Source organism: Marmota marmota, unplaced genomic scaffold (assembly GCF_001458135.2).
Source record: "Marmota marmota marmota unplaced genomic scaffold, marMar, whole genome shotgun sequence".
NCBI lineage: Eukaryota > Metazoa > Chordata > Mammalia > Rodentia > Sciuridae > Marmota > Marmota marmota.
The window spans coordinates 53,571,708-53,580,685 of record NW_026000174.1 but is presented as its reverse complement, the minus strand read 5'-3'; positions in this window follow the sequence as shown (position 1 = coordinate 53,580,685).

The window sequence follows — 8,978 nt, the reverse complement described above, 5'->3', positions numbered from 1 at the left end:
CCCCCCCCCCCCCAGGCCTGGCGCCAAGGGCTGCCTTGGTCACTAGCTGGCGGGATAATGAGAAAGTCCCATCACCCCTCGGAACCTCAGTTTCTTCTTCTATGAAATGGATTTTAATGGTCCTTTTGAAGTTTACGGGGCGGGGGAACTCAAGATACTGAGCAGAAAGTACCCACCAAGGCAACACGAATATGGTCACAGTGGGTGGAGGAGTCTCAACACCAAGGAGGCACAGGGGACATGGCGGGGCCCTAGGGACCTAAGTGGGAGGGGTGCGAGCAGTGCGGGGTTGGCTCCGGGCTGGAGCGCTCTGTGCCTGCAATCCCCGGCTCCTAGACAAGCACAGGGAGCAGCCGGCCCAGGGTAGCCGTCTCCTCCTCTGGAAAGCAGGGGAGAGCGCGGTTGGGGCTCCCAGGACAAGCCAGCAGGGGACAGGCAGGGTCCAGGCAGCCTACTTCAGGCCTGAGTGAGAGAGCAGTCTCTGGGGGACAATGTGGTCACAGGAGCTGATGTGGCAGCTGGCTGCAAGGAAGTCACAAGATGTGATTCTCGGGAAAGTGGGTAAACAGAGCCACATAAGGCTGAGGGGCAAAGAGGGGCTTCCTGGGGGTCAGCATTCGCCCTGCGCCCTGGGGAGCCCAGGGCATGCGCAGGCCAAAGGGGGCAGAGGGCCACGCCCCACCCAGGCCGGGGAAGGGAGTCGAGGGCCCAGAGCTCTCGGCCAGCAACACGGCTGCCCAGCGGGACCCAGCAAGAGCAAACCAGAAGCTGCCCGAGTGAGTGCTGTCACCATCGTGTCCTGGGGCGGAGCCCCCTCCCCCGAGACTCTGAATTCTGAGGAACAGCAGCCAGTGATCTCTTGGCAGGTGGGGTGCAGATCTCAGGTGGGACTGCAGGACCCGCCAAGGACCACACTGACCCTGGGCAAGCGGACGGGCCAACCCCAGAGCCCCACAGAGGGCAACTCTGCAGATCCTGACTCTGGAGCAGGGGTTGAATCTCCACGTGTCCTTCCACAATGTGTGTGTGGGGTCTCCAGAGCCAGTGCATGGGGGGACCTGGAGGTTGGGAGGCACAGACTCGGTTAGAGCCCCAGGCTGCCCTTTTCTAGCCCAAAGCTCTTGAGCCCAGCACTTAATCCCTCTGAGCCTCAGTTTTCCCATCTATGAGATGGTGCTTAGGAGCACAGTCTCTGACGTGTGAATGAAATGAGGTCACCGTACAGAGATCTGCAGGCCACATTCTGGGGGTCCCTCCCTCGATCCTTGTTGGCTGTGGCCTGAGAAGCTCCTTGGGTTACAGGAATCCCTTGAGGCGTGGCTGGGCCAGGTGCCGGACGACACCAAACCAGCACCACTGAGCACCAGCCTGAGCTGGCCAAGCTGGGCTCCCAGCCCCCACCGGGCCCTCAGGCAGACCTCTCCTGGGGACTGCCAGTTCACCAAAAGGCACAGAGGGGCACCTGGGGGAAGGTAGAGTGGCTACAGTGAGTCGCTCAGGGGCCTCATGGGCTGCGGGCTGGTGCTTCCCACCAGGGGCCTCTCCGTGTCCCCGGGCTGCCCTCTGCCCACTCGGCTCCAGCTCCTCCACGCCCCTCTGCCCCAGGCTCGCCCCGGCTGCATCTCACCTGGGACCCCCGATGGCCTTTGCTCCAGGCCGCGGGGTGCTCCCCTTTCCCCAGACGTGCCTCCCCCCGTGGCTGCAGCTGGACCTCGGCCCTGACCGTTCACTGCGCGTTGGGGTTTTCTGTTAAATCTTTGGTGCTCACTCACCCCTGGGCACAGCTCTCCGTGCCACGCCGTTCCCACCAAGCCATCCCCGGCCGGCGAGGACACCGGACTCCCCGACACAGGTCCTGCTCCCCTTGACCGCCACACTCACCCGTTCTTCCCAGGATACCCACGTCCTGGCTCTCGGAGGCAGCAATAGTTAACAGGTGTTCTGGCTGCAAGGGACAGAGACCCATGTGCACGACTGGCAGACAGGACGGGACGGGATCCTGGTTATCCAAGCAGAGTCGGACAATCAGCTAATGTAATAGAAACATGGAGAAGGGGCAGGACTAAACTGAGAGTTACGAGATGCTGCAGATCCATTTCTCCCTGCACCCTGTCACCTCAAAGCCTCTGCTTGGCCTCGAGCTCCCCTCCTGCAGGTGGGCGTCTCTGTATGATAATTCCCAAGCCAACAGCCTCCCAGTCTCTCTCCTGCCTGGGGACAAAGCCAGCTCCCAGCTCCTGGGGTCTTTTTAATTCTTTCCAGGTCTGGGGACTGTACCGGCAGGGCTCTCCCCCTGAGCTACACTTCTAGCCCTTGTTCGTTTTCATTTTTAGCCTGAGTCCTACTAAGATGCCCAGGCTGGCCTTGAACTTGTGATCCTCCTGCCTCACCTCCCCAGGAGCTGGGATTACAGGCTTGAGCCACAGTGCCCGGTCCTGAGGGGGGGAAGGGGTGTCACACGTGCTTCTCTGACCCAAGTGTTGAAGCCAAGAGGACAATTGTCTCTTTAGACCACTGGCCCAACCTGTGTCTGCCGGTGCCGCTTCTGAGACCCTGGGGCAGGGCAGTTGTTCGCACACGGATGGAGCAAACCGTGCCCGGTGGGAAGAAGGGTGTCTGCGGAGGAGGGCTGGGTCCTTCTGCTGGGAGCAGCGGGCATCATGGTACTCTCAATTTAGGCCAGCAGGGTTTGGAGAGGAGGGGGTTGCCCCACACTCCGGGATGACCCCAGGAGCAGGAAGGAGAAGCCTGAGGAGGCCCACGGAGGAGTCAGCCGGCCTCCATAGCAGAGGCCCTGGAGGCCGTCTGCTGGGCGCTTCCTGCTCCCCCATCAGGGAGGTTCCAAGGGCAGGGAGCCCCGGGCAGGCGGACAGAGCCACCCTGGAGCGGGAGCAGAGGCCCACGGGGTGGGGAGGCAGGAGCCCCCACTGCTCCCCGGGTGGAACCTCGGCCCTCCAACCTGCTGCCCCGGGTGCTGGCCGAGCCCTGCAGGGTCAGGGCGGAGGCACTCCTTCTGCCTGGGCTTGAACTCACCGTGTGGCCCTGAGCTGTCACCCACCTCAGTTTCCCTGCCCGGAAAGCGAGAAGGCAGGAGCAAAAGCAGCCTCCGCTCTCCCCGACTCCCCCAAGCCAGCCCCACCTCCCCCCTCGCCCCAGAACCCAGGAATGTGCCCCAGGCCTCAGCCTCCCCAGCTCCTCCCCGGGGGACGCAGGGCGCAGTGGGCAGGGGGAGCCGAAGGTCCCCTTCCTCCCCTCCTCCCGGAGCCAGGGCTGCTCCCCTGCTCGTCCCTCCTCGGGCTGCAAAGCACATACAGATGTGGGGCTGTCGGCCACAATCAGGGGGCTCAGGTGAGGAATGGGGCCCGGCAGCCCTCGGCGCTCCTCGTTCGCCTGAGCGCAATTTCCCATAATTGCACTTCCTCGCGCTGCGGCATCTGCGAAAGATCATCGCTGACACGCGGAGCCGGCTCCCCGGCCGCGGGCGAGGCCTTCGCTGGCAATCAGTGTCCCCTGGCAGAGAAAACCCACGCGTCCTCCCCTCCCGGAGGGGACCGCGTCCCCAGGGGACAAGCCCTGGGCCNCTTGCCCTTTCAAACTGAGCGTGGGCACAGCGAGGGACCACCAGGCTCTTTCTGTCCTGGCAGGTGAACAGACGCAGGGCCAACTCCTAAGGTCCCCACAAGACCTGCCCTCTACCTACAGCCTGACACCCCTGCCCGCCACCAGCCCTGTCACCCAGGGTATCCTTGCTGGCACCGTCGCCCACTGGGTTCCCGCCTGCCCACTCTGTCGGTTACTCACGGTGACGTTTATAGGGTCACCCACTCCACCACCCTCCCCACCACCCACAGCCACTCCCGTCCCAGCCCCTCACACCACCACCCATCCATGTTCCAGCTCGCTGTCACTTTGTCACCATGGCCACAAGGTGATGTGCATTCACAGATACCACTTACCTGCTCCCTCCAGGTCACGGCTGAGCGAGCTGATGCCACCCCCCACGCTCCCCGTGCCACCTCCAGCCCTGCCGCAGGCCAGCCCGCTGCTCTGACACACGGAGCCTGGGGTCACGGACGTCCTGCCCCAGGACACAGCAGGCTGGGGTCTCCCACCATTTTCCCAGGATCTCAGATGGAAACTTGGCCGGGAGAAGTGCAAAGAGGGCCCAGGGCCTCGGAAGCCCTGGGGAGAGGGGCCGCTAGGGACCTCGGAAACGCATTCAAAATGTGGGCAGGCCCCGGGCAAGGAGCAGCAGGCCAGGACCCCGGCTGGACCCCTGTCTGTGCAGGGATGGCGTGAGGACAAGGCCACCCCGCCACCTGACCCCCCCACCTGGAGTGCTGCCTAGGGACCCACCAGTGGCTGCTGCTGTTTGCTAGGAATGCAGACACCTCGGCACCCTGTTGCCTCGGGAAAATAGGCCGAGAGCCAAGGAGGGCTCCTGTCCTGAAGGAAACCAAAGCTGCTCCTGCCTCAGACCCCAGCCTCCACACGCCCCATAGCTGCAGTTCCTTAGCAGACATTGTTTGCAAGATCGGAATCTGGAAGGAGGCGGGGGCAGGGTGTGGCTTCATTAGATCCAGGCATCTGTGCCCTGTCCTGATCCCAGGGCAGACATCGCTAATCAACCATGGCACCAAAGGCTAAGTGATTGCTGATAGAGGAGAGGAGTCACCTTCTGAACTTGGGCAGCCTGGATTCAGAGTCCTTGATCTTAACCACTAGGCTGTCCTATCCCACATGAGCTTTGTCCGCTAGACTTGGAGGGGGGTACATGCAACCCGTACAGCTCACCTGCACAAGGAGAGAGAAATCAAATACCTCCAGAGAAGGAGGCAGTAGAAGGCAGAGGCCAAATGCAGGACTTGGTACAGATTCAAATTGAAAGCCAGGCTCTCTCACTTATTGGCTGTGGGGCTTAGGAGGGTGACATAAACCTCTTGAGCTCCTATTTTCTCCCTTGAAAATGAAAGATAATAATACTCTTTTAGACAATATATAAAGTACCTGGATTGAGATGAGTACATTTTGCTAAATGAGAATTTTGCTTCTTAGTCACTTAGCAAAATTCTCCAAGGGGCTCTCTGGGTCCCTGCCCTTGTCTCCCTGGGTTTCTTGTAGTACAAATCCATTTTTCTGTGCAAAGCTGAGTTCTCTCAGCATGATTCCCAATAACCGATAGGTGGGTGTAACCTAAGTGTCCGTTGGCAGATGAATGGATAAACAAGATGTGCTATGCACACAAAATGAAATATTATTCAGCCCTGAAAAAGGAAAGAAATTCTGACACACGCTATACATGGACGAAGGAAGCTTAAGACCATTCTGCTGAGTGAAACAAGCCAATCATAAATGGACAAATACTATCCAGTCCCATTTATGTGAGGTTCCCAGAGTAAAGTGGGTATTGCCATGGATTGGGAGGAGGAAGAAAGGAGTTTTTTTTTTGATGGCAGAGTTTTAGCTTTGTAAGGTGAGAAAGTTCTGGAGAGCTGTTCACAATTCAACAGAGTGGACACCACTGAACGTCACAAAAGGTATAAGATGATCAATTTTATATCGTGGCTCTTTTACCATAACTAAACCAACAAGCCAAAGTCAAGACCAGCGAACGCCCAATAAAAACAGAATTTGGTGACGTGGGTGTTGAAGACGGTGGCGATGAGCCGCAGCAAGGAGGGCTGGAGATGGTGGCAGGAACCAGGTGGCACCTGACATGAGCCTGGGACGAGGCCACCTGGATTGGGGAAGGATCCAGTGCAAGAATGTGCCCGTCACCAACCACCCAGAAGTGCTCTCAGGGGCTTGCTGTCCCCTCCTGCTGTCCCCTCCCCTTGTCCATTCGGCTCAAAGGGGCGAGTGCAGCTGGGCCAGCAGGAGGCCAGGGCAGGGCCAGGCCAGGGAGGAGGCCTCGTGGGCAGCCTGGGATCTCAGTGGTTCCTGTGCCCCTCCCCAGGGCAGGTGCCCACCCTCCCCAGGGCAGTGGGCATGGAATGAGCACCCCGAGTGTCCCACCAGGGTGCAGGCCACAAGCAGAAGACCAGTCCCAGCCCTGACACAGCAAGGCCTGGCGACAGTGGGCTGAGAACCCCTACTCAGACCTGCTGACCCCCAGGCTCCTGTCAGTCTTGGAGTCTAACCTCTGCTTCCGCCCAGGGCTCTCTGGCCCTCCCCAGTGCCATTCGGGGCTCTGACACCTGTGCGTCCTCTGCCCGTTTTGTGCCTCTGCCTGCCCATCTGTGATGTGGGGTCCTTACGTCGCTGGGGTCTCATCAGCGCACCTGGTGTGTGCGATTGTGCGATGGCGGCGGAGCCGGCTCCTGCAAAGCTCTGGGCGCTGGCCCTTTCCCTTCTCACCCTCGTTTGGCTTTTCGTGGCCAACCGTCCATCCGACCTGAGCAAGGAGCCTTCTGGGCCTTTCTCCGTGGTCCAGGATGCCCACGGGGGCAGCGCCACGGCCCTTCCTCCTGCGGGGACGTTGCAGGGAGGTGACCGGGAGCCTGCTCATCCGTCTGTCCCTCGCCTCCCCCTTGGGAGGGAAGATGCCGTTTTGCCCCTAACTTTGCAGAAGCTTCAGCGCCATTCCCGGCAGAGCCGGGCGGGAACCAACCTGGGGACCCCAGGGCACCTGGCTCCCCGCCTGTGTGCGAAGGAGGAGCAGCCTTTGACCTGGGGGAAAGGACACAGGCTACCGCCCCTCAGCCGCCCTGTTCTGCTCTGTCCCCTGGGCATGGGGGCACTGGTGAGGGAGCTTCACCTTGGCCCAAGGACTCCTCATCCCGTGGCTGGGTGCAGGCAGAGGGGCCAGAGTGGACCGTCTAGCTCAGGTCCAGGAGTGGCCGGTTCTAAGGACATCCCATGGGGAGGGGCTGGTTTGGCCTGAGGATGAGAGAGGACCCCCCCTCAGGGGGGGCAGCTGGGATCAGGTGAGGGAGCAGGAGGCCTCGAGGCCCTGGGGAGAGGCCTTCAGGGCAGGCGGCGGCCGTCCAGCTCTCCAGGCCGCGGCCCAGTCAGGCTGAGGCCCCCGGAGAGGCCACCTGGAAGCAATCTTCCCCAGGCAGCTCCTGAAAGTGCAAGCCATCCGCGTTGATAGTCTCCAAACTGCTTGTCCCAGGGAGAGTCTAGAGGGTGTGTAGATAAAGTCAGGCTGAGCTCTGGGCTCTCCAGCACGGAAGAGCCGCACTCGAGGCTGCCTGGAGTGGCTTTGACCCGCCCCCCGCTCCGCCCCTCCGTGTCATTTACCCCTGGACAAGAATCTCTCAAGATAGGATCTGCTCTTCCAGTCCAGGCTCTCCTGTGTGACCTCAGACCTAGCACTTGCCCTCTCTGATCCTCTGTCCTTCAGTCCCTGAGGAGAAGACCTTCAGAAGGCTCAACTTCCTAACAATGTTGGAAGCTTCCATTTGGTCCCTGTCTCCTTCCAAGAGTCATTTTAGACTCTTGTGGCTAATACCTGAGAAATGTTTGGTTATAAGTTATGCTCTCATGTTTTAAAAAGTGTCTTCAAACTCTTTAATATTCCTTCCCTCAAGAGGTCATCTATGGCCCCTGGTCTTGAGTCTGTTGAACTTCAGTGACTGGCTGACCCTAGACCACAAGGAGGGGACTGATGACTTCAAGGGTTAGAGAGGGCAGCTCTGCCTCTTTGGCTGGTCACACTCGGGCCCTGAGCCCCATGCGACACGGGTACCTGGGGTAGGCAGCCAGGCTGCGAGGAAGCCCAAGGAAGCTTGTGCCGAGAGACGGCTGGGGATTCCAGCGCCTTCTAGAAGGCACAGTGACCCTGGCTGCTTGGGCCCCGTCTCTAACTCAGTGACTGCCATCTGTCTGTAACTGCATGAGAGGCCCCAAGCCAGAGGTGTCCTGCACGGCCCTTCCCGGACTCCTGACCACAGCAACGGCCAGAGGCCCAGAGGCTGCGCTGACTGCGGTTACTCCCGGCCGGAGAGCCCGGGGTGCTTCTGGGCGGTAACAGTACCACTGGGAACAGCACGTGTCCCTCGGCAGCCTGGACACACCTGGCCTTCTCCACCCTCTCCCCTGTACCCCCCCAGCCCAGGCTCTGGTTGGGTCCAGCCAACAGGGGGCGCTGCAGGGAGGCGGGAGGGAGAAGGAGAGGGAGATGGGCACTCACTCCCGGGTCCCTCCCTGCCAGGCCCCTGCCCCCTGCCAGGCCGTCCCTGCTGGGTGACCTGCCTTCCAGCCCAGCGTTTACCCCCTCCCTGCCCTTGAGGTCCAGCTGCCTGTGCTTCTCTGTCCTTCCCCATCTCCCTTGACCCCGGTCATCCTTTGTTGATGGTCCTTTATTAAACTCCTCTGTTCACCTTGTAGGTGAGCCCCACTTCCCAGGGCCTGCCGGGGGGCTGACACCAGCCCCACTAATGGCCCTGCAGGGTCACCTTCCTGCCCCAGTGCCAAGCTGTTCTGGGTGGAAGCGGCCCTTCTCACACACTCATTCACCAGGGTCCACTGCCGTCCCTCCAGGGGCCAGGGACACGCAGTCAACAGTGGGGACCGTGTCCCCACTCCCCAGGGAGTCACGAGCTAGCATTTGAGTGTGTGTGGGGGGGTGACACTGGTGACATGGGAGATGATATTGGATAGTGAGGAGTCCAGAGAAGATCCAGCTGGGAGAGAGGGGGACACGCTGCCCCAGGCGCCCTCCACGGAAGATGGGCCCGGAGAAGGTCAAGGTTAGACCTCCTCCATCCGGGGAGGGCTGTCCTCGCTTACCACGGCCACAGCCCCACCCCAACCGCCGTTCTCCACCACTTCCAGGTCAGCCTTTGAAAGAACCAAGCAGGAAACAGACCCACGGCTGTGTCCAGGGCTGAGCTTCCTCGGAGGCTTCTGGAAGCTGGGTCCGAGCTGCTGTGGCCAAGGCCGCGGAGGGACGGGGCTCCAATGCGGATGCGACCCACATGGCAGACGCCCTTGGGAAGATGTTGGACAGGCCAGGGGCGGGCCCTGGGGAAGCT